Source organism: Pseudophryne corroboree, chromosome 2, assembly GCF_028390025.1.
Source record: "Pseudophryne corroboree isolate aPseCor3 chromosome 2, aPseCor3.hap2, whole genome shotgun sequence".
Classification (NCBI taxonomy): domain Eukaryota; kingdom Metazoa; phylum Chordata; class Amphibia; order Anura; family Myobatrachidae; genus Pseudophryne; species Pseudophryne corroboree.
The window spans coordinates 373,099,953-373,124,984 of NC_086445.1; positions in this window are offsets into that span (position 1 = coordinate 373,099,953).

Below are 25,032 nucleotides of genomic sequence, written 5' to 3' on the forward strand. Positions count from 1 at the left end.
CAGTTTAACAAATCATTTATTGTCAATATCATTGACAAGAATTAAAATAAACTTATCCACGTTCCTTAAGGCAGTTATACAGGATAATCAGAGTCCTAGCATAAGGTGTAGTCCCAGGGAGCCTCCTGTCGCTGCGTAGTGCCTAGGTCTTGTCAGTCAAAGGAACCCTATTGCCAATCTCAGGTCTCAATGGAAGCTGCCATCAGTCTACGTGACCCTCTATTTAACCCAGAATTCTGAGAGGTGGTCAAGGGATCATATCTCTATACACATGTCATTGGAGTCCCTGGTCACTTGTACAATATTGTGAAATCTATTGTTGTATTGAATTCTAATATAAGACAAATAGCCTTTTACCTTTGTGTATTTTGGATGTCTAGGCCACTTGATCAAAGGTAAACATCTATTTGTTGACCACGAATAGACCTATTGTCTGGCCTATTATGTAAGCTAAAAAGGAGAACAATTTCTTATTAACATACTATAAAGAACAAACAGCTTGTTCCTACAAAGATGGAAAATGAAAGTCTTACAACACAAATACAGTATATGGCTATGTGTACAACTATTATACATAGAAGACAAATAGCTGTAGGTCAGAAATCAATACTGTTACAGTGCTCTACTGTTATGGCACTCTTCTCTGATGTCCTTCTATCAAAGTATGTTAGGGAAATAAAAACAAATGCTGAATGAAGGTACAGAAACCCGATGATTTGCATAGTACTCAGAATTTTGTGGATTTGTGCATGTGGAGGACCAATTCTGTGCATGTGCAGAATGGGTCCTACTTTGTTGCTTGTGGGTTACTTAACATGCAGCATGATTGATATCCTGTGGCCATTTGGGGGCAAAGGTGTATCATGGATGGCCTGTGTTCAAGGAAACCGGGTGTGTTGCCCCAATTTTGTGGGAGTGCCGAGACTATGATCTGTATCAGAAGATGAAAATTTCCTGGCCTCATAAGCAGGCAGTAGGCAGACAATCTGAGTTAGGTTTGGCATACGATGCAAGAAACGGGATGTGGTTATATGACCAGCGGGCGGGAGACCGCCGATCACTATATCGATGCCGGGATCCTGAATGGTGAATAGCCCAATGGTTATCATGCAGACCAACAGAGACTATTCCCACGACACCCACAGAGTGAGAGTAGAACCTGTGGTGAGCACAGGGAGCTACCAAGCCCCCTGCGTGGCCAGCACAGCAAGCCCACAAAAGGCTTTGTTGTGCTCACTCCTCATGCTGGCCATCTAAAAGCCTGGATCCCGCTGTCGGTATGGTGACCAGTGGACTCCCAACTGCCGGTCACACGAAAACAACCCCTAGAAACACCACAACTATGGTTACAATAGTGATCCAGTGCTGTGTCTTTGGACTCAGCACTCAGGCCTTCAAAGGAGGCATCTTTTCTCCTGATGTCTCCTGCAGCTTTAGCATATTAGTTGTATGGTATTGTGCAGCTGCTTCCCTATGGCAGTCCAAAGCCATACAACTATGAATCAGGCATGTGCATGAATCAGGATAGTGCCCATCAAAAAGTGATCTACAGTATTAACATAATGCAAACAAATCTCCAGAAAGTGAAAACCTCCAGCAATATCTTACACAAGTACAAAAATATTGTAGATTTCACTCAGCACTGTGTCATAAATCTCCAACCCCCCACAGAATGCATCACATTGAATTTTCCATGAAAAAAGAACATAAAGTTTACAATGGATCAATAATGTAGAAAATGTATCCAATTGTTTCAAACATGGAAACGTAGTTGTTCCTTGGCTTTCAAGTACAGTATACGACAATACGTGATGAAAGAGTACAGGGCCATGATGATGATTGTTTTAAATACCCTTATTTGTAAACTTTAACTGAATCCCTTCACAAATATTTGTGATCTTCCCCAATGACTGTAAAAACTAAATTTTCAAGCCCACTCACAATTTCATATTAATAACAAGCATGTCATATTCACTAGCTAGTATTAAAATGTTCATTCAGTTGGATTCATACCAGAATATACGGTAGAAGACATATAGGCACATCACAGATCTCAAAAGAATTCATCATTAGCGTTAATTCAGACATCCTAACTTCAGAATGTTCCATCTCGATGGCCTCAATCTAGCTCTTCTTTCATCATGCTTTGACTCATTAATGTGCAAAATGGGCCTCTACTTCTCCTGCAGCTCCCAGACAATGAGGTTGAGGTCTGTGATCACCAACATCACTGCCAAAATTGCAACCCAGAATGCTGTGTGATAGGCACTCTGAGGTGCATGTGCAGATAACTAAAAGTGCAAAGATGGGAACTTAGGGGGTAATTCAGACCTGATCGTAGCAGCAAATTTGTTAGCAGTTGGGCAAAACCTTGTGCACTGCAGGTGTGGCAGATATAACATTTGCAGAGAGAGTTAGATTTGGGTGGCTTATTTTGTTTCTGTGCAGAGTACTGGCTGCTTTATTTTTACACTGCAATTTAGATTTCAGTTTGAACACACCCCACCCAAATCTAACTATCTCTGCACATGTTATACCTGCCCACCCTGCAGTGCACATGGGGGGTCATTCTGAGTTGTTCGCTAGCAGATTTCGGTCGCAGCGCAGCGATCAGGCAAAAAAATGGCACTTCTGCGCATGCCCCGCAATGCGCACATGCGTCGTACTATTACAACGAACAATGTAGTTTCACACAAGGTCTAGCAAAGCATTTCAGTCGCACTGCTGGCCGCAGAGTGATTGACAGGAAGTGGGCATTTCTGGGTGTCAACTTACCGTTTTCAGGGAGTGTGTGGAAAAACGCAGGCATGCCAGATAAAGACACAGGCGTGGTTGGGGAAATGCAGGCGTGGCTGGCCGAACGCAGGGCATGTTCGTGATGTCAAAATAAGAACTGAATAGTCTGAAGTAATCGCTAGCGCTGAGTAGGTCTGGAGCTACTCTGACACTGCACAAAATTATTTTGTAGCCGCTCTGCGATCCTTTCGTTCGCACTTCTGCTAAGCTAAAATACACTCCCAGAGGGCGGCGGCTTAGCGTTTGCACTGCTGCTAAAAGCAGCTAGTGAGCGAACAACTCGGAATGAGGGTCATGGTTTTGCCCAACTGCTAACAAATTTGCTGCTATGATCAAGTCTGAATTACCCCCTTGTTCCTGAAGTGCAAAGCTCAGCTGCAGCATGGGAGGACTGATGATCATTGCAGTCTGCTTTAGGAAGGAGGAGTAATGCCAAGGGGAATGGGCATTTCCAGGGAAGAGGGGTGTTTGGTAATAGATGGTAATACGTTGTCAAAGGGTGAGAGAGGTTTTTATTACACAGGGGTAGACCATTATACACTTATACAGTCACACACGTGGGGTGGTACTGATGCAGGATGTATATGGACACTGGTGAGGGGGGTGGGGGATCTATCACCATTAGGGGGTGACAGGTATTGGTAAATCAGATTTGTTGCTGCTGGGGAATTTATTGACACTGGGGGGGGGTGGATTTTACAATGCAGGTCTATGGACATGCGGCCTAATTCTGAGTTGATCGCAGCAGCAAATTTGTTAACAGTTGGGCAAAACCATGTGCACTGCAGGGAGGGCAGATATAACATGTGCATATTGAGTTAGATTTGGGTGGGTTGTGTTCAAACTGAAATCTAAATTGCAGTGTAAAAATAAAGCAGCCAGTATTTACCCTGCACAGAAACAAAATAACCAACCCAATTCTAACTCTCTCTGCAAATGTTATATCTGCCACACTTGCAGTGCACATGGGGAGTCATTCCGAGTTGATCGCTTGCTAGCTACTTTTAGCAGCCATGCAAACGCATAGTCGCCACCGACGGGGGAGTGTATTTTCGCTTTGCAAGTGTGCGAACGCCTGTGCAGCTGAGTGGTACAAAAACATTCTGTGCAAAACAAGACCAGCCCTGTAGTCACTTATTCTGTGCGATCATTGCAGCAACAAAGGTCCCAGAATTGACGTCAGATACTCGCCCTGCAAATGCCTGGACACGCCTGCGTTTTCCCAAACAATCCCAGAAAACGGTCAGTTGGCACCCATAAACGCCCTCTTCCTGTCAATCTCCTTGCGATCGGCTGTGAGAATGGAATCTTCGCTAGATCCAGTGCACAGCAGCGATGCTCTTTGTGCCCATACGATGCGCGTGTGCATTGCGGCGCATACGCATGCGCAGCTTTGCCATTTTTTTTACCTGATCGCTGCGCTGCGAAAATCGTCAGCGAGCGATCAACTCGGAAAGACCCCCATGGTTTTGCCCAACTGCTAACAAATTTACTGCTGCGATCAACTCTGAATTACCCCCATAGTGTGGATGGAGGCGGGTGTGAGACAGCCATAAGGTGCAGATTTTTTCATTAAAATATGTTTTTAGAATTATGTTTCAAACTTATTTAAATATTTTAAGAAACCAACAATCTGTAGGTGGTTTTTTGAAGAAAACAAAATTAGCCAGTTGAGTGGTTAACAAACCACTATAAAAATATCTAGAAACTGCTAAGCACAGAAATTTTTTTATACTACATGCATTATTAATCATTCCGATACAGTTTTATTATTGTGGTAACAATGTAATTGAGTTTATTCATGTTGTTTTGATATAAAACACTATCAATAAATATTCATTTTTTTTACATCTTTTCATTGGTTACTGACCATATAAAATCTGTAGATTTGGATAACAATCTCCCATCTTTATACCAATCTTCGGCCATGCCCTGCTACACTAGGGGTTGCAATCTCAAGTATATACATTACCTGTCAAGTTTGACATAACTAACCCTGGGAATAACCCTATATCAGTGGTTCCCAAACTGTGTGCCTATGTGTCTCGGAACACTTGTAGGGGTGCCTTGGATTGGTGGTTCAGGACCAATTAAAATTATTTATGGTCAATGTAATAGGCAAAACCAGTGCTGGTGGCTGCTAATCATAAAATATGTGGACAAACAGAAGCAAATCTTGTCCCTCACCACACAGTTGAACTTATGGATGACATATAAACACAATTTACTTAATTTAATATTTGTTTCTAAATTTTTCAATATGAAGGATTTGTCCTGGAGGTGCCGTAAAAAAAATCTGATGCTCTAGGGCGCCGTGATTCCAAAAAGTTTGGTAACCACTGCCCTATACTGTAGGTCATCATTTAAGAAAAGAAAAAAAAAGTCCATGTGCAACAATTGTTTTACATGTAGATACATATTAACTGATGACTAGTTTTTGCCATCCTTATTCTAGGAAAAAAAAATCTTTATTAAACATCATCTAGTATGTAGAAGCAAGTTTGTGGTTCACCTTATAACCTGCTATGTAGGAAATACCACACAGGTAGACAGATCATCAGTTCAAAGAGCACATGTTGATAAAGAGGTCTGCTTTAACAGTGACGATAGAAAAAAAGGCAGAAGTTATAAACCGATGGATAGGAATTTTGTCCAAGCACCCCATAATCTGTCATTCATTATAAAAATAATGGACCACGTACTCCATCAATCAGGGGAGGCAATAGATCTAAATAAAAATGTTATCATTTGAATCCCACTGGATCTTTAGATTAGAAGCATTAGCACCATAATTTCTTCATGAATCAACAGGCTTACACAGCTTTCTATAAATTATTATTATTATTATTATTATTACATTTTATTTATAAGTGTTTCGCAGCGCCATACAAAGGACAGGACAGGGAGACAAAACTTTGCATTACAGTAAATAAATAACAAAAATAGAGTACAGGTAACAAAGAACACCACAATTCTCAAAACATAATACAGCTAAAATGTAAGTAGCGAGGGAGTAATCATCATACTACTTGGAGCTGGTGGCCATAGATATAGATGAGCCTTTACCAGCAGGAGAAAAAGCAGGTAAAGATGGTCGCTGAGTAGGAGAGAGATGCGAGTGAAATGTGTCGAGAAGAGGGCTTTGACAACAAGAGGAAAGAGGGCCCTGCTCTGAAGAGCTAACAAACTAGTGGGAAGGGACAACAGACAGATGACATGAGGCGCAAGCAAGCGGGAGGTAGCCTGATGGCAGTATGTATGCAAAGCAGAGATGTTCAAGGCATGAGGCAGGGGGATGGAGAAGCAGCCTCAGGACTAGGTTATAAATCTTGCATCTGTACTTAAATTGGCCATTTGTATGTTTAGTTATAGTTAGAATTTTTGATGCATATATGGTACCTTATTGCTTTAATGTTTTAAAGTTTATGTACATTGAAATCTGTAAGGCTTTAAAAACCTTGTTTATACTGGTGTTTTTTTCTACAAAATGTTTAATGGTCCTTGTAAGAGCATCAGCCTTTTGCTTTATGTGACGGTATGATTTTGATAGGAATCCATTATTGAAATAATTAGTTATCATAGTCATGGTGATAGGCGCATCTTTCTGACTTCACAAAGCCATATCTGGCAAGATGCATATGAGGTATCATATTTTAGGTAAACTAAAGTTCTAGAACATCAGAAAATAATGGTCAGCATGAGTTTTCATTTGAATGCCACCCTAAGTGGCATTGATCCATCTACAAATCCTTTTCTATTCAACATACATTTTCATGGAAATATTCTTCGCTGAGTGGGGATACGGTCATTACGTCGACACCACTTAGGTTGACAGTCATTAGGTCGACCACTATTGGTCGACATGCATTAGGTCGACAGTGTCACTAGGTTGACATGTACTAGGTCAACAGTTCAAAAGGTCTTTTTCTTAATTTACGATCCACGTGGACTACGATTGGGAATAGTAACCTGGGACACGGTGCACTAATTTGGGTTCCCTGTCATTTTCAGAAGAAAATGACACAAAAAAAGTAAAAAAACTCATGTCGATCTTTTGATCTGTCGACCTAGTACATGTCAACCTTGTGACCCTGTCGACCTAATGCATGTTGACCAATAGTGGTCAACCTAATGACTGTCGACCTAAGTTGTGTTGACCCAGTGACCCATACCCGCTTAATGTGTTGTACAGTATTAATTGTTTTTTATAGAAATATACTTTGTAATCAGATATTTCCTTAAACATTCATAGGCAGACACATTCAAGTATCCGCATTATTAGTTTTAGAAGGGCACTGTAATTGTAAGACTTTGCATGCAGCTTTAACGATATACAGTGTATATGTATTTTGCATTGTGGGGTTAACTTATACTGTACATCTGACTTCACATATTTGAAATTTGGTTTGTTAAAATCAAGAAATGGTAACTTAAGTTGCGTGATCCATTTGTCTTTCTGTATGGCCTCAATAAATTGTGCCTCTTCCCGGGCATCTCATTGTTTGAGAAGTGTTTCACAGTAAAATAAGCAAAAGAATTAGTTAAAGTGCCAGAGCAGAGCACTCAGCAGTGGGTGGCCGATCACGCCATTTGTCTAAAACAAACTAGCTCCATCTGTAGTTGAGAAAGCAAAAAGAGACTTGAAGTACTTTTTTTTATAAGTATACATTGTACAAGAATATGTTTAATGAATAGTTGTCTCACTCATCATCACTGTAGTCAATGATTTTCAGCATTGCATGATAGCCACTACCTGTGATTGGTGCTTAGTCAGAAATTGTCACTTGTCCAGAGTTTAATGCATTTTTCAGCCAATAGGCAAATTGTCTTGCACCTGTTCTTCTTTAGAAGTTACATAGTCCATTTAATCACCTCAAAATTAAACAGAAGCCAGCCATTAGAGATCAAAACTAGTATATTTCAGAGTAATCAATATATAAGATTATGTTTTTTGTCACCATTACTTAGTTAGTTAGTAAATTTTTATTTCAGTTGCTAGTCAATGCAGGTTCCATGGAAACAGTAATTTTCATAGTTTACATATTACTAATTCAGAAATATATAAACAAAAAACATTTTGCAATGATTATATAAGGTAAATAATGAATAAGGTAATATGAGATTTTATCTAAATAAAAGTGTTAGGTAAATTAGCAAATGATCATATTTATGAAGGAATAGTGTCATTTGCTACAGTTATAAACATGACCTTTACTTTAGGCACTACTGCTTCAGTATCAAACAATATGATATATTATACACATGGAATTTGTTACATGCAAAAATAACACTAACTGTTCATTTAGAAGCACATGGTTTACATTGATTTGAAAAAGGCTAGAAAACTGAAGTGGTCACATTAAAGTGGCTTTGATGTGGACTAACCCTTTGCAAAATGAATATACAGCATAGCCATTTAACCAGGTCAAGCTAAAGAGACGTAAACTTGTTTCAGTTTGAAAGCTTTGGAAAGGTCATAGGATAATGCTGTATTATTACCACATTAAATTCCATTTTGTAAAAGGGAAGTAGATTAGGTCAGACCTCTAATCAGTGCTTATTAAGTAGTCTTTCTTCTTAAATGGCATAGCCCTTGGAAAAGGATAGCATGCTGCTAAAAGGGTCAAATTACATTTCTAGAACTGAAATGCAAATAAAATAATGCCAGGCAATTTCTATAAAAGTGAAATACAATTCTAATATAAATGCTTCAAATAAGCCTGATAATGTTGTTCATAACTCATCTATGGGTTTTTATTCTCACTCGCCCTTCATAACTGAAAATTCTGAGCTGCTATCCACAAATCACATTTAAAAAGAGTAAAATATTACCTTCTTTCCTATAACTCCAAATGCATTAACAATATGATTTCCAAAGCAACACATAATACATTTATGGAAGGTAAAGTGATTTAGTACTTCTATACTTTTAGGACAATTGCATACTAACTGCTATGAACTTTCTATCAATGTTTGTAACTGCAAGATATTCTTCTTTTGTTGTACTGGTGCTAATTATATTGGCATAACATTTTCACATATGCACAATGCTCATTGCAGTTCCAACTGCACCAAATTTATTGTTCTCCACAGTATCAAAGTGACTAAGATGTTGTGTATATTTTGGTATTAAAATAAATTATTTAATAAAAAAACAGAAATCCAAGTCATGAGTTCAGTTATTTACATAGTAAACATTCTAATTAGAGAGGAGCAAGGTAATTCTACTGTCCTAAAGATTTAGTTTAATTTTTTTTTAAATGTACATTGGGGAGGATATTGAAAGGTTCTCCTACTGAGAGTGCAAAGAGGGATGTCATGGATCGGTTTGTGAACCTGTACTGGAATTGTGGTCTGGCCTGGAGTCTGTGTCGAGCATTGGAAAACTGGATAGCCTAAAGTAATCTCTGCTCATGGACGATGGTAGGACTAGTGAGTAATATTAATAATCTGTGAGAAGCTGATGGACAGGTGAATGCTGCTGGCAGCCATGGGAGCTGGAGGTACAGCTGAGGACCTGAAGGAAGTCCAGATGATGCTTATCCACAGATGATGAATGGTATGGAGTCGGAACATAGGATTCCCTGGAATGGAAATGAAATGCTGACATACTGGAATGAATAGAGCAACTGAATACTCCAGAATGGAGACAAAAAGCAGTATACTCTGGAATGGAGATGAATAGGAGGATACTCAGGGATCGAACTGGATAGCTTGATTTATAAGAACTCCAGAAAGCAACGGTATATCATAGCCTTCAGAATGGAGCTGGACTGGATGTGGAAGAGATGAGGATGCTGGCTGTTATGTGCTAATTGATCGAGTACCCTTACAAAAGCACAGAGTCTAATGCATCATTGATCTTCACCAGGGACCCCCACAAGGGAGTTTGGTCTTAGCTGCGCCCGACATGAAGGTCTCAGCTCTCTGACCAGGTTTCTCAGTACTGGTGCCAGAATGCCACGGGTAGAAGAAGATAGCAGAAACCAGGATCATACTGGATGCTGGATCATCAGGATGTAACCAAAATAACTGGAGTACCGTAATGAAACCAATGTTGCTGGTTATTAGATTGGAACCGATGGTACTGAATATTAGACTGGAACCAATGGTGCATGTTACTTAAGTGGAATTGATGGTGCAGGATATTGGACTGGAACCGATAGTGCAGAATATTGGACTGGAACTGATGGCCAAGATATCAGACCAGACACAAGAGCTAGTAGGTCAGCAAGGTGGAGATTGGCAATAGAGGAAGGTAAAATGTAGGAGATCACTGGGGAAGTCTTTACATTCCTGGCTGATCAGGGATTGGCTGTGGGCATAATGTTACTGCAGACTGGTCTCCCGTTGGTGCTTGACTCAGACTGTCATGACTGTGCCAAGCAAAAGGAAATCAGTGAGAAGAATGGGAACTGCAGAGAGATGCAGATGCTGCACATGATCAGAGAACTACACTTGGTCCCCAGAGGACTGCCATGGACCTGGAGTCAGGAACATGGTGACAAGTGAGTAACCCAACGGCAGTGTAAACTGGAAAGTTTTGTGACAAGGGATCTGCAGTTTACTTGTGACACTCACAGAAAAGGAAAAATCAGTAAAGAGACACCCCAGAGTGGGATTTGTGTGAAATTCTATACTGCACGGTGAAAAAGACATGCAGTGTCATCTTGATCAGTGACAGGCTAGGTAGAGTGCCATATGCCCCCCAGGCTGGTACAGTGGAGCTGTCTGGGGCCACAGGCATGATGTATATACCCACAGATTGCAGCAGAAACCTGCGAAGTGTGCTCCCTGCCGCTCTGATGAGACACACAGCACAGCTGCATGCCCGCACAGCACTTCGGGAGGGGGCAGAGCCACTTGGGTCACAGCTAATAAGTCCCTTATTCCACTGCTGATGTTGGCATAAGGGCAGTGATGACACAGCTGTGGTTAGTAAGATATGGGTTGCAGTGTCCTGTAGCCTCTCACTGCCCAGTGCTGCTCACACTGCTCAGCTCTATAGTACTAACACTGCTGTACTGTGCTCTGGGATTATTATTATGGATATGGAGTTACTCTGGATAGCCCCTTCTAGCAATACTGTACAGTAGCTGGCCCCTCCTCTGGGACTAACTACCAATGAGCTGAGATCCTTTCCGGCTGATCCATCCTCTATGGTCTTCCATTCTCCTTCCTTCTCTATTCTACACCTCTGTTCCCAATATTCATCCTGCACCTGCCTCTGACTTCCTTTTCCAGTCCTCCTCTCTGCTCTTATAGCACTAGGTAAGTGGTTTGTGGGGGGTAGATAAAGGTTACATGAAAAAATAAAATAAAAATATGTTTATTCACTTCAAAGCAGTAAGTGTGTAGTTATTTGTATGTATGTATGTATGTATGTATGTATGTATGTATGTATGTGTGTGTGTGTGTGTGTGTGTATATATATATATATATATATATATATATATATATATATGTATGTATGGAAAAAAAATTGGAACTAAGCGCACAAATGTCAAAGAAATAACACGTAGATAATTTATAGAATTCATTATTAAGAAACACTCCCAATTAATATCTGTGGGTGGCTGCTAAAAAACAGTGTGTTTGTGAAACGTATAAAATAGTAAAAAATTACATTCTAAAGCCCCTACTAGTGCCAACGTACAAAGTGCAAAATGTGCTAATTTTGCACTTTGTATGTTTGCACTAGTAGGTGCTTTAGAACGTAATTTTTTTACTATATATATATATATATATATATATATTAGTGACGTGCACCGGAAATTTTTCGGGTTTTGGTTTTGGATTCGGTTCCGCGGCCGTGTTTTGGATTCGGACGCGTTTTGGCAAAACCTCCCTGAAATTTTTTTGTCGGAGTCGGGTGTGTTTTGGATTCGGGTGTTTATTTTACAAAAAAACCTCAAAATCAGCTTAAATCATAGAATTTGGGGGTCATTTTGATCCCATAGTATTATTAACCTCAATAACCATAATTTACACTCATTTCCAGTCTATTCTGAACACCTCACAATATTATTTTTAGTCCTAAAATTTGCACCGAGGTTGCTGGATGACTAAGCTAAGCGACCTAAGTGGCCAACACAAACACCTGGCCCATCTAGGAGTGGCACTGCAGTGTCAGACAGGATGGCACTTCAAAAAAATAGAACCCAAACAGCACATGTTGCAAAGAAAAAAAGAGGTGCAATGAGGTAGCTGTGTGACTAAGCTAAGCGACCCAAGTGGGCGACACAAACACCTGGCCCATCTAGGAGTGGCACTGCAGTGTCAGACAGGATGGCAGATTAAAAAAATTGTCCCCAAACAGCACATGATGCAAAGAAAAAAAGAGGCGCAATGAGGTAGCTGTGTGACTGAGCTAAGCGACCCAAGTGGCCGACACAAACACCTGGCCCATCTAGGAGTGGCACTGCAGTGTCAGACAGGATGGCACTTCAAAAATATTGTCCCCAAACAGTACATGATGCAAAGAAAAAAAGAGGCGCAATGAGGTAGCTGTGTGACTAAGCTAAGCGACCCAAGTGGCCGACACAAACACCTTGCCCATCTAGTGGCACTGCAGTGTCAGACAGGATGGCATTTAAAAAAATAGTCCCCAAACAGCACATGATGCAAAGAAAAATGAAAGAAAAGAGAGGTGCAAGATGGAATTGTCCTTGGGCCCTCCCACCCAGCCTTTTGTTGTATAAACAGGACATGCACACTTTAACAAACCCATCATTTCAGCGACAGGGTCTGCCACACAAATGTGACTGAAATGACTGGTTGGTTTGGGCCCCCACCAAAAAAGAAGCAATCGATCTCTCCTTGCACAAACTGGCTCTACAGAGGCAAGGTGTCCACCTCCTCCTCATCGTCCAATTCCTCACCCCTTTCACTGTGTACATCCCCCTCCTCACAGATTATTAATTTGTCCCCACTGGAATCCACCATCTCAGGTCCCTGTGTACTTTCTGGAGGCAATTGCTGGTGAATGTCTCCACGGAGGAATTGATTATAATTCAATTTGATGAACATCATCTTCTCCACATTTTCTGGAAGTAACCTCATACGCCGAATGCTGACAAGGTGAGCGGCTGCACTAAACACTCTTTCGGAGTACACACTGGAGGGGGGGCAACTTAGGTAAAATAAAGCCAGTTTATGCAAGGGCCTCCAAATTGCCTCTTTTTCCTGCCAGTATACTTACGGACTGTCTGACGTGCCTACTTGGATGCGGTCACTCATTTAATCCTCCACCATTCTTTCAATGGTGACAGAATCATATGCAGTGACAGTAGACGACATGTCAGTAATCGTTGGCAGGTCCTTCAGTCTGTACCAGATGTCAGCACTCGCTCCAGACTGCCCTGCATCACCGCCAGCGGGTGGGCTCGGAATTCTTAGCCTTTTCCTCACAGCCCCAGTTGCGGGAGAATGTGATGGAGGAGCTGTTGACGGGTCACGTTCCGCTTGACTTGACAATTTTCTCACCAGCAGGTCTTTGAACCTCTGCAGACTTGTGTCTGCTGGAAAGAGAGATACAACGTAGGTTTTAAATCTAGGATCGAGCACGGTGGACAAAATGTAGTGCTCTGATTTCAACAGATTGACCACCCGTGAATCCTGGTTAAGTGAATTAAGGGCTCCATCCACAAGTCCCACATGCCTAGCGGAATCGCTCTGTTTTAGCTCCTCCTTCAATGTCTCCAGCTTCTTCTGCAAAAGCCTGATGAGGGGAATGACCTGACTCAGGCTGGCAGTGTCTGAACTGACTTCACGTGTGGCAAGTTCAAAGGGTTGCAGAACCTTGCACAACGTTGAAATCATTCTCCACTGTGCTTGAGTCAGGTGCATTCCCCCTCCTTTGCCTATATCGTAGATAGCTGTATAGGTTTGAATGGCCTTTTGCTGCTCCTCCATCCTCTGAAGCATATAGAGGGTTGAATTCCACCTCGTTACCACCTCTTGCTTCAGATGATGGCAGGGCAGGTTCAGGAGTGTTTGCTGGTGCTCCAGTCTTCGGCACGCGATGGCTGAATGCCGAAAGTGGCCCGCAATTCTTTGGGCCACCAACAGCATCTCTTGCACGCCCCTGACGTTTTTTAAATAATTCTGCACCACCAAATTCAATGTATGTGCAAAACATGGGACGTGCTGGAATTTGCCCACATGTAATGCACGCACAATATTGGTGGCGTTGTCCGATGTCACAAATCCCCAGGAGAGTCCAATTGGGGTAAGCCATTCTGCGATGATGTTCCTCAGTTTCCGTAAGAGGTTGTCAGCTGTGTGCCTCTTATGGAAAGCGGTGATACAAAGTGTAGCCTGCCTAGGAACGAGTTGGCATTTGCGAGATGCTGCTACTGGTGCCGCCACTGCTGTTCTTGCTGCGGGAGGCAATACATCTACCCAGTGGGCTGTCACAGTCATATAGTCCTGAGTCTGCCCTGGTCCACTTGTCCACATGTCCGTGGTTAAGTGGACATTGGGTACGACTGCATTTTTTAGGACACTGGTTACTCTTTTTCTGACATCTGTGTACATTTTCGTTATCGCCTGCCTAGAGAAATGGAACCTAGATGGTATTTGGTACCAGGGACACAGTATCTCAATCAAGTCTCTAGTTCCCTGTGAATTAACGGTGGATACCGGAAACACGTTTCTCACCACCCAGGCTACCAAGGCCTGAGTAATCCGCTTTGCAGCAGGATGACTGCTGTGATATTTCATCTTCCTCGCAAAGGACTGTTGGACAGTCAATTGCTTACTGTAAGTAGTACAAGTGGTCTTCCGACTTCCCCTCTGGGATGACGATCGACTCCCAGCAGCAACAACAGCAGCGCCAGCAGCAGTAGGTGTTACACTCAAGGATGCATCGGAGGAATCCCAGGCAGGAGAGGACTCGTCAGACTTGACAGTGACATGGCCTGCAGGACTATTGGATTTCCTGTCTAAAGAGGAAATTGACACTGAGGGAGTTGGTGGTGTGGTTTGCAGGAGCTTGGTTACAAGAGAAAGGGATTTAGTTAGCAGTGGACTACTTCCGCTGTCACCCAAAGTTTTTGAACTTGTCAATGACTTCTGATGAATGCGCTCCAGGTGACGTATAAGGGAGGATGTTCCTAGGTGGTTAACGTGCTTACCCCTACTTATTACAGCTTGACAAAGGCAACACACGGCTTGACACCAGTTGTCCGCATTTCTGTTGAAATAATTCCACACCGAAGAGGTGATTTTTTTTTGTATTTTGACCAGGCATGTCAATGGCCATATTCGTCCCACGGACAACAGGTGTCTCCCCGGGTGCCTGACTTAAACAAACCACCTCACCATCAGAGTCCTCCTTGTCAATTTCCTCCCCAGCACCAGCAACACCCATATCCTCATCCTGGTGTGCTTCAACAGTGACATCTTCAATTTGACTATCAGGAACTGGACTGCAGGTGCTCCATCCAGCAATTGCAGGGGGCGTGCAAATGGTGGAAGGCGCCACCTCTTCCCGTCCAGTGTTGGGAAGGTCAGGCATCGCAACCGACACAATTGGACTCTCCTTGGGGATTTGTGATTTAGAAGAATGCACAGTTCTTTGCTGTGCTTTTGCCGTCTTAAGGCTTTTAAGTTTTCTAGCAGGAGGATGAGTGCTTCCATCCTCATGTGAAGCTGACCCATGAGTGAAGAGGAACATTGGAGAGGGCCTCAGCCGTTCCTTGCCACTCCGTGTCATAAATGGCATATTGGCTAGTTTACGCTTCTCCTCAGACGATTTTAATTTTGATTTTTGGGTCATTTTACTGAACTTTTGTTTTCTGGATTTTACATGCTCTCTACTATGACATTGGGCATCGGCCTTGGCAGACGACGTTTAATGTGTGGAATTATATTCCACTAATATATTTATCAATAGCAATGGCCTACTACTATATATACTGTGCACAAAAACTGAAATGCACCACAGGTATGGATGGATAGTATACTTGACGACACAGAGGTAGGTAGAGCAGTGGCCTTCTGTACCGTACTGCTATATATTATATAAACTGGTGGTCAGCAAACTGTGCAAAACTGAAATGCACCACAAATATGTATGGATAGTATACTTGACGACACAGAGGTAGGTAGAGCAGGGGCCTTTGTACCGTACTGCTATATATTATATACTGGTGGTCAGCAAACTGTGCAAAACTGAAATGCACAACAGGTATGGATGGATAGTATACTTGACGACACAGAGGTAGGTAGAGCAGTGGCCTACTGTACCGTACTGCTATATATTATATATACTGGTGGTCAGCAAACTGTGCAAAACTAAAATGCACCACAGGTATGGATGGATAGTATACTTGACGACACAGAGGTAGGTAGAGCAGTGGCCTACTGTACCGTACTGCTATATATTATATACTGGTGGTCAGCAAACTGTGCAAAACTGAAATGCACCACAGGTATGGACGGATAGTATACTTGACGACACAGAGGTAGGTAGAGCAGTGGCCTACTGTACCGTACTGCTATATATTATATATACTGGTGGTCAGCAAATTGTGCAAAACTGAAATGCACCACAGGTATGGATGGATAGTATACTTGACGACACAGAGGTAGGAAGAGCAGTGGCCTTCTGTACCGTACTGCTATATATTATATACTGGTGGTCAGCAAACTGTGCAAAACTGAAATGCACCACAGGTATGGATGGATAGTATACTTGACGACACAGAGGTAGGTAGAGCAGTGGCCTTCTGTACCGTACTGCTATATATTATATATACTGGTGGTCAGCAAACTGTGCAAAACTGAAATGCATCACAGGTATGGATGGATAGTATACTTGACGACACAGAGGTAGGTAGAGCAGGGGCCTTTGTACCGTACTGCTATATATTATATACTGGTGGTCAGCAAACTGTGCAAAACTGAAATGCACAACAGGTATGGATGGATAGTATACTTGACGACACAGAGGTAGGTAGAGCAGTGGCCTTCTATACCATACTGCTATATATTATATACTGGTGGTCAGCAAACTGTGCAAAACTGAAATGCACCACAGGTGTGGAGGGGATAGTATACTTGACGACACAGAGGTAGAGCAGTGGACTACTGTACTGTACTGCTATATATATAGTTATACTGGTGGTCAGCAAAATTCTGCAATGTCCTCCTACTATATACTACAATGCAGCACAGATATGGAGCGTTTTTCAGGCAGAGAACATATAATACTGGTTGTCACTGGTCAGCAAAACTCTGCACTGTCCTCCTACTATATAATACTGATGGTCCCCTGTCCCCACAATAAAGCAATTAGCACACTGAGCACAGATATTTGCAGCACACTGAGCACAGATATGGAGCATTTTTCAGGCAGAGAACGTAGATATTTGCACTTGCAGCACAGATATTTGCAGCACACTGAGCACAGATATTTGCAGCCCACTGAACATAGAAACTGAGAGGACGCCAGCCACGTCCTCTCACGATCATCTCCAATGCACGAGTGAAAAATGGTGGCGACGCGTGACTCCTTATATGGAATACGAATCTCGCGAAAATCCGACCACGGGATGATGACGTTCGGGCGCGCTCGGGTAAACCGAGCAAGGCGGGAGGATCCGAGTTGCTCGGACCCGTGCAAAAAAAGGTGAAGTTCGGATCCCGAGGATCCGAACCCGCTCATCACTAATATATATATATATATATATAAATAAATAAATCCTGTATGGAGTGCACTCACCAGACTGTTAATAGAGCCAGCAGGGGTTTTATTAAGACATCAAGTACAACATCACACACGGTGTGTGATGTTGTACTTGATGTCTTAATAAAACCCCTGCTGGCTCTATTAACAGTCTGGTGAGTGCACTCCATACAGGATTTATTTATTTATTCATGGAAAAAGGTATATGCCTTGATCTAATGAAATTTGAGTGACACCCCAGCAACCCCATGTTTCACTGTGAGTGCAGACAACCCTGGTTTTTGTTATATATATATATATATAGAAAAACACAGATTCCCAAGTGCGCTAATAATGAAGTGTGATTACACAGTTCTTCCAGCGTTTGTTTCGTCGGAAAATGTGGACTGGAGGATATTTAGATCTGGGGACCTGTAACAGACACCCCTCACCAAAAAGTCACCCAAACAAGAGGCCAACAGGCCAATTAATAAAAAGTTATTTTAATAACATATGATAAAACATATGAATTTTGATACACAGGTCAAAATATAAAATTATATCCATAAAATACAGCCACAACCAACATGTTTGTAAGATGGATTTTTGGATACTCCCTCACCTTTTTCAAGGTGCGAGCTCGAAGGGAGTATCTTCACAAACTAGGGTGCGATTTTTTGACTGACAAACCCAACGCGTTTCGTCTTATCGACTTCATCAGGGGTAACGCATATAGGGAAAAAGGCTAATTCGCTCTTGATAAGTTTATATGGCAGATCATAACCTCAGAATAGGGATTAATCAAAGTCTCCTTTATCTGGATTTAATAGGTGGAGCTCCTATATTCGGGCTCCTAACTGGAGCTAGAATGGTATTCCTTTTTAGATATAATATCTATAAAATTATAGTGTTTTTATAGACACTGCCTTGGAACTAATTAGACATAATTCCTTAAGAGCCGTCTAAAAAAGCTCTTGATTATAGTCCGTTGGAAATTCTGACAGAACCTGACTTCCACACACAGCCAAATTTCCTCCAGGATTTATGCCTTGAGATCTATTGAGGAAGTTGCATCTTTTATATCCCTGTGATTGTCAAACCAGTCATTTAAAATCTTGAATTTTACGTGAGTCAACATTTGAACCAGAAATATTCTTGGTCATAAGAGTTGGAGACCATATTTTAGTTTGCATAAACGCCGACATACGGCTGTCGGAATTTCCAACGGACTATAATCAAGAGCTTTTTTAGACGGCTCTTAAGGAATTATGTCTAATTAGTTCCAAGGCAGTGTCTATAAAAACACTATCATTTTATAGATATTATATCTAAAAAGGAATACCATTCTAGCTCCAGTTAGGAGCCCGAATATAGGAGCTCCACCTATTAAATCCAGATAAAGGAGACTTTGATTAATCCCTATTCTGAGGTTATGATCTGCCATATAAACTTATCAAGAGCGAATTAGCCTTTTTCCCTATATGCGTTACCCCTGATGAAGTCGATAAGACGAAACGCGTTGGGTTTGTCAGTCAAAAAATCGCACCCTAGTTTGTGAAGATACTCCCTTCGAGCTCGCACCTTGAAAAAGGTGAGGGAGTATCCAAAAATCCATCTTACAAACATGTTGGTTGTGGCTGTATTTTTGGATATAATTTTATATTTTGAACTGTGTATCAAAATTCATATGTTTTATCATATGTTATTAAAATAACTTTTTATTAATTGGCCTGTTGGCCTCTTGTTTGGGTGACTTTTTGGTGAGGGGTGTCTGTTACAGGTCCCCAGATCTAAATATCCTGCAGTCCACATTTTCCGACGAAACAAACGCTGGAAGAACTGTGTAATCACACTTCATTATTAGCGCACTTGGGAATCTGTGTTTTTCTTTGTATGTTTTTGAGGTCTCCCAACAAAGATCTCTCCCAGTGTGTCGCTCCTGTGTTGGCGCAAGATAAAGATACTTTTGTGTTTTTATATATATATATATATATATACATATATACACTGCTCGAAAAAATAAAGGGAACACAAACAACACAATGTAACTACAAGTCAATCACACTTCTGTGAAATCAAACTGTCCACTTAGGAAGCAACAGTGATTGACAATCAATTTCACATGCTGTTGTGCAAATGGAATAGACAACAGATGGAAATTATAGCCAATTAGCAAGACACCCCCAATAAAGGAGTTGTTCTGCAGGTGGTGACCACAGACCACTTCTCAGCTCCTATGATTTCTGGCTGATGTTTTGGTCACTTTTGAAAGCTGGCGGTGCTTTCACTCTAGTGGTAGCATGAGACGGAGTCTACAACCCACACAAGTGGCTCAGGAAGTGCAGCTCATCCAGGATGGCACATCAATGCGTGCTGTGGCAAGAAGGTTTACTGTGTCTGTCAGCGTAGTGTCCAGAGCATGGAGGTGCTACTAGGAGACAGGCCAGTACATCAGGAGACGTGGAGGAAGCCGTAGGAGGGCAACAACCCACCAGCAGGACCGCTACCTCCACCTTTGTACAAGGAGGAACAGGAGGAGCACTGCCAGAGCCCTGCAGAATGACCTCCAACAAGCCACAAATGTGCATGTGTCTACTCAAATGATCAGAAACAAACTCCATGAGGGTGGTATGAGGGCCCGACGTCCACAGGTGGGGGTTGTGCTTACAGCCCAACACCGTGCAGGACGTTTCGCATTTGCCAGAGAACACCAAGATTGGCAAATTCGCCACTGGCGCCCAGTGCTCTTCACAGATGAAAGCAGGTTCTTACTGAGCACATGTGACAGACGTGACAGAGTCTGGAGATGCCAAAGAGAACGTTCTGCTGCCTGCAACATCCTCCAGCATGACCGGTTTGGCATTGGGTCAGTAATGGTGTGGGGTGGCATTTCTTTTGGAGGCCGCACAGCCCTCCATGTGCTCGCCAGAGGTAGCCTGACTGCCATTAGGTACCGAGATGAGATCCTCAGACCCCTTGTGAGACCATATGTTGGTGCGGTTGGCCCTGGGTTCCTCCGAATGCAAGACAATGCTAGACCTCATGTGGCTGGAGTGTGTCAGCAGTTCCTGCAAGACGAAGGCATTGATGCTGTGGACTGGCCGGCCCGTTCCCCAGACCTGAATCCAATTGAGCACATCTGGGACATCATGTCTCGCTCCATCCACCAACGCCACGTTGCACCACAGACTGTCCAGAAGTTGGCAGATGCTTTAGTCCAGGTCTGGGAGGAGATCCTTCAGGAGACCATCCGCCACCTCATCAGGAGCATGCCCAGGCGTTGTAGGGAGGTCATACAGGCACGTGGAGGCCACACACACTACTGAGCCTCATTTTGACTTGTTTTAAGGACATTACATCAAAGTTGGATCAGCCTGTAGTGTGTTTTTCCACTTTCATTTTGAGTGTGACTCCAAATACAGACCTCCATGGGTTAATAAATTTGATTTCCTTTGATAATTTTTGTTTGATTTTGTTGTCAGCACATTCAACTATGTAAAGAACAAAGTATTTAATAAGAATATTTCATTCATTCAGATCTAGGATGTGTTATTTTAGTGTTCACTTTATTTTTTTGAGCAGTGTATATACAAAGGACCTCTGTTAGTTGGGACCTTAAAATACCACACAATCACAACAAATATCTTAGTGCGCTAATACATATATAGCTGTAAATTCAGTACAAAAATAAAATTACAAATCAATTAGTCTCAATGGATCGATCATACAATATGTTCCATGTGCCAGAGAACATTGTTTGGTGGGTCAGTACTTGGCACCCTAGGATGAAACCCCCCTCACCAGAAAATCAACCAAGAAATAATAACCGTTAATGGTCAAGCAATGATATTTATTCTTTCAATATATTTTTTCAGTCCTGAATTTACAGCTATATATGCAATGGCGTAACTAGACATTTTTCTCCCCCAAGCCAAAACATTTTCTGCCCCCCCCCCCATAATTGCCACTAGCAAAGGATGAATCTGCACGCCAAAAAAGGAGGCATGGAGTTGCTGAAATGGGTGTGTCTTTGCATAAAGAGGCGTGGTATTGCAGGAAAAGACTACCTTATACCCAAGTTTTGCAACATGCACGCCCAGACGTTGCCCACAACAGGAAAAAAATTATCCTGATTCATGCCCCTTACATTATTTGTCATTTTTCCTCCTTATAGTAATGCCCAGTATACATTATGCCACATACTGCAATAGCCCTTAGACATTATGCCACACACAATAATGACCATGACACAATATGCACGCACCGTAATGCCCCAGACACATTATGCCACACATCGTAATGCCTGTGACACATTATGCCAAGCATCGCAATGCCCCTTATACATTATAGCACATACAATGCCTGTGACACATTATGACACACACCGCAATGTCCGTGATACATTATGCCACACACTGCAATGTCCATGATACATTATGCCACACACTGCAATGCCCGTTATACATTATGTCAGACACTGCAATGCCCCTGAGACATTATACAACAAACCACAATGTCCGTGATATAGTATACCACACACCGTAATGCCTGTGACACATTATGACACACACCGCAATGTCCGTGATACATTATGCCACACACCGCAATGTCCATTACACATTAAGCCCTACAGTAAGGCTTCTAATTACCTGTAAATTACCTGCTTGTTGCCACGGGTTTGATTCTCTTGGTTCCATGCACGGTGCTAGGGGTTTTCTGCTCAGGGTGTCATGCTCGTTGCCAGGGGTTTCATGCGCTATGTGTTATGCTTGTTGCCAGAGGTATCATGTGCTGGGTTTCAAGCTTGTTGCCAGGGGGTAATATTCATTACCAGGGGTTTCATGCACTGGGTGTTATGCTCGTTGCTAGGGGGTAATGCTTGTTGCCAGAGATTTCATGAGCTGGGTGTTGTGCTTGTTTCTAGGGCTGTGCTCCCAGTGCCACATATGCCCCCAGTGCCAAAAATTCCCTCACAGTGCCAGATAAAAATATGCTCCCATAGTGTCAGAAATACATATGCCCCCAGTGGCAAATATGCCCCCCAGTGCCAGATACAAATATGCCTCCAGTGCCCTATATGGCCCTCCAGTGCCAGGTACACGTATACCCCAAGTGCCAAATATGCCCCCCCAGTGCCAGTTACACATATACCCTCAGTGCCAAATGTGCCCCCCAGTGCCACTTACAATATACCCCCAGTGCCAAATATGCCCCCCAGTGCCAGTTACACACCCTCCCCAGGCTCCCCCACTGCTGTGAGTTTTGGAATGGAGCTGGAGGGCACAGCGTGCGCCTCTCCTGTGTGTCCCTCCTGGGTCTCTGGCGGCAGCAGCGGCATGTCTGTTAAATGAAGTGCCGGTTCATGAGCCAATCAGAGCTCACAGACCGGCAGCAGTCCGCGAGTGGCTGAGGGGGCAGTAGTTACTCTACTGTATATACAGTATGTATTAGCGCACTAGGATTTTTGTTGTGATTTTACATATATATAGTACATCTATTTTGACCAGCACTCTACATAGACAGATACCTGTAGTCCCTGGTGCCCTTCCATGAACCAGCTGAAGCCAAACATAAACGTTTGAGGTGCCCTTTATTGGCACCTTTAGTCAGGATGAGATTATTTCAAAGCCATGGAGTGCCATTAGTCTCCTCTCTTTTTATATATATATATATATATATATATATATATACTGTATACATATATCCATGCAGCAATGAGGGCAGCACTCAGAGCTGAAAAGCAGTTAATCGTGTATAGAACCCCTCAGGTTGTACTTTTTATTGACGGTGACATTTTGGGGACTTGTTTTTGTCTAAAGAAGGGGCAAGTCCCCGAAACATCACCATCAATAAAGAGTACACCCTGAGGGGTTTTACACACGTTTAACTGCTATTCAGTCCTTGAGTGCCACCCTCATTGCTGCGTGGAAATTCTGGTGAGTCTGCTACATACCCACAGGGAGGGCACCGGAGCAAGTAAAGTATAAGTCCAGAGTGCCAGGGATCATTGGTGTGTGTGTGTGTGTGTGTGTGTGTGTGTGTGTGTGTGTGTATATATAGTGTATATGTATTAGAGATGTGCGGCGAGTACTGTACTTTTCGTGTTTTGGTTCAAATTCCCCACTCGTGTTTTGGTTTTGGCTTGGTTTTGCCAAAACCACCCTTTCGTGTTTTGGTTTTGAATCTGGATGATTTTTGAAGAAAAAAAAACCTTAAAAAACAGCTAAAATCACAGAATTTGGGGGTAATATTGCTCCTAAGGTATTATTAACCTCAATAACATTAATTTCCACTCATTTCCAGTCTACTCTGAACACCTCACAAAATTGTTTTTAGGCCTAAAAGATGCACCAAGGTGGCTGTATGACTAAGCTAAGCGACACAAGTGTGCGGCACAAACACCCGGCCCATCTAGGAGTGGCACTGCAGTAGCAGACAGGATGGCACTTTAAAATAACTAGGCCCCAAACAGCACATCATGCAAAGAAGATAAAGAGGTGCAATGAGGTAGATGTATGACGAAGCTAAGCAACACAACCACCTGGCCCATCTAGTAGTGGCATGCAGTGACTGAATGTCGAAAGTGGCCCACAATTTTTCAGTCCACTGACAGCATCTCCTGCACGCCCCTGTCATTTTAAAAAAAATGCTGCAATTGGTGGACTTATACGGCAGTACCGCTGGACTAATATAACAGTACCCCTGGACTTATACGGCAGTGTCAGAAAGGATGGGACTTTAAAAAAACATTCCCCAAACAGCACATGATGCAAAGATGAATAAGAGGTGCATCAAGGTTGCTGTATGACTAAGCTAAGTGACACAAGTGTGCGGTGAAAACACCTGTCCCATCTAGGAGTGGCATTGCAGTGTCAGACAGGAGGGCAGATATAAAAAAGGCCCCAAACAGCACATCATGCAAAGATGTAAAAGAGGTGCAATGAGGTTGCTGTATGACTAAACTAAGCGACACAAACAATTGGCCCATCTAGGAGTTTCTCTGCAGTGTCAGACAGGAGGTCATATATAAAAAAAGACCCCAAACAGCACATCATGCAAAGATGAAAAAGAGGTGCAATGAGGTAGCTGTATAACTAAGCTAAGCGACACAAGTGCGTGGCACAAACACGTGGCCCATCTATGAGTGGCACCACAGTGGCAGACAGGATGGCACTATTCAAAAACTAGACCCCAAACAGCACATGATGCAAAGAAGAAAAAGAGGTGCACTTAGGTAGCTGTATGACTAAGCTAAGCAACACAAGTGTGCGGCGCAAATAACATGGGACATGCTGAAATTTGCCCAGATGTAATACACGCACAATATTGGTGGCACAGGAGAGTGTAACCCTAAACCACAGACACGGCAAAGCCTGTAAAATTAATTTAAATAATAATAACCCTTTTATTTGGAGCTATTATAATAATATGCAGCACAGGCGCACGTACCCCTACACCACACAGGGCAAACCCTTTAAAGAAAATTTTTGTATAATAATATAAGTAATGTACATAACCCTTTTATTTGGAGTATATAATATACAGCACAGGACACCACCACTGGA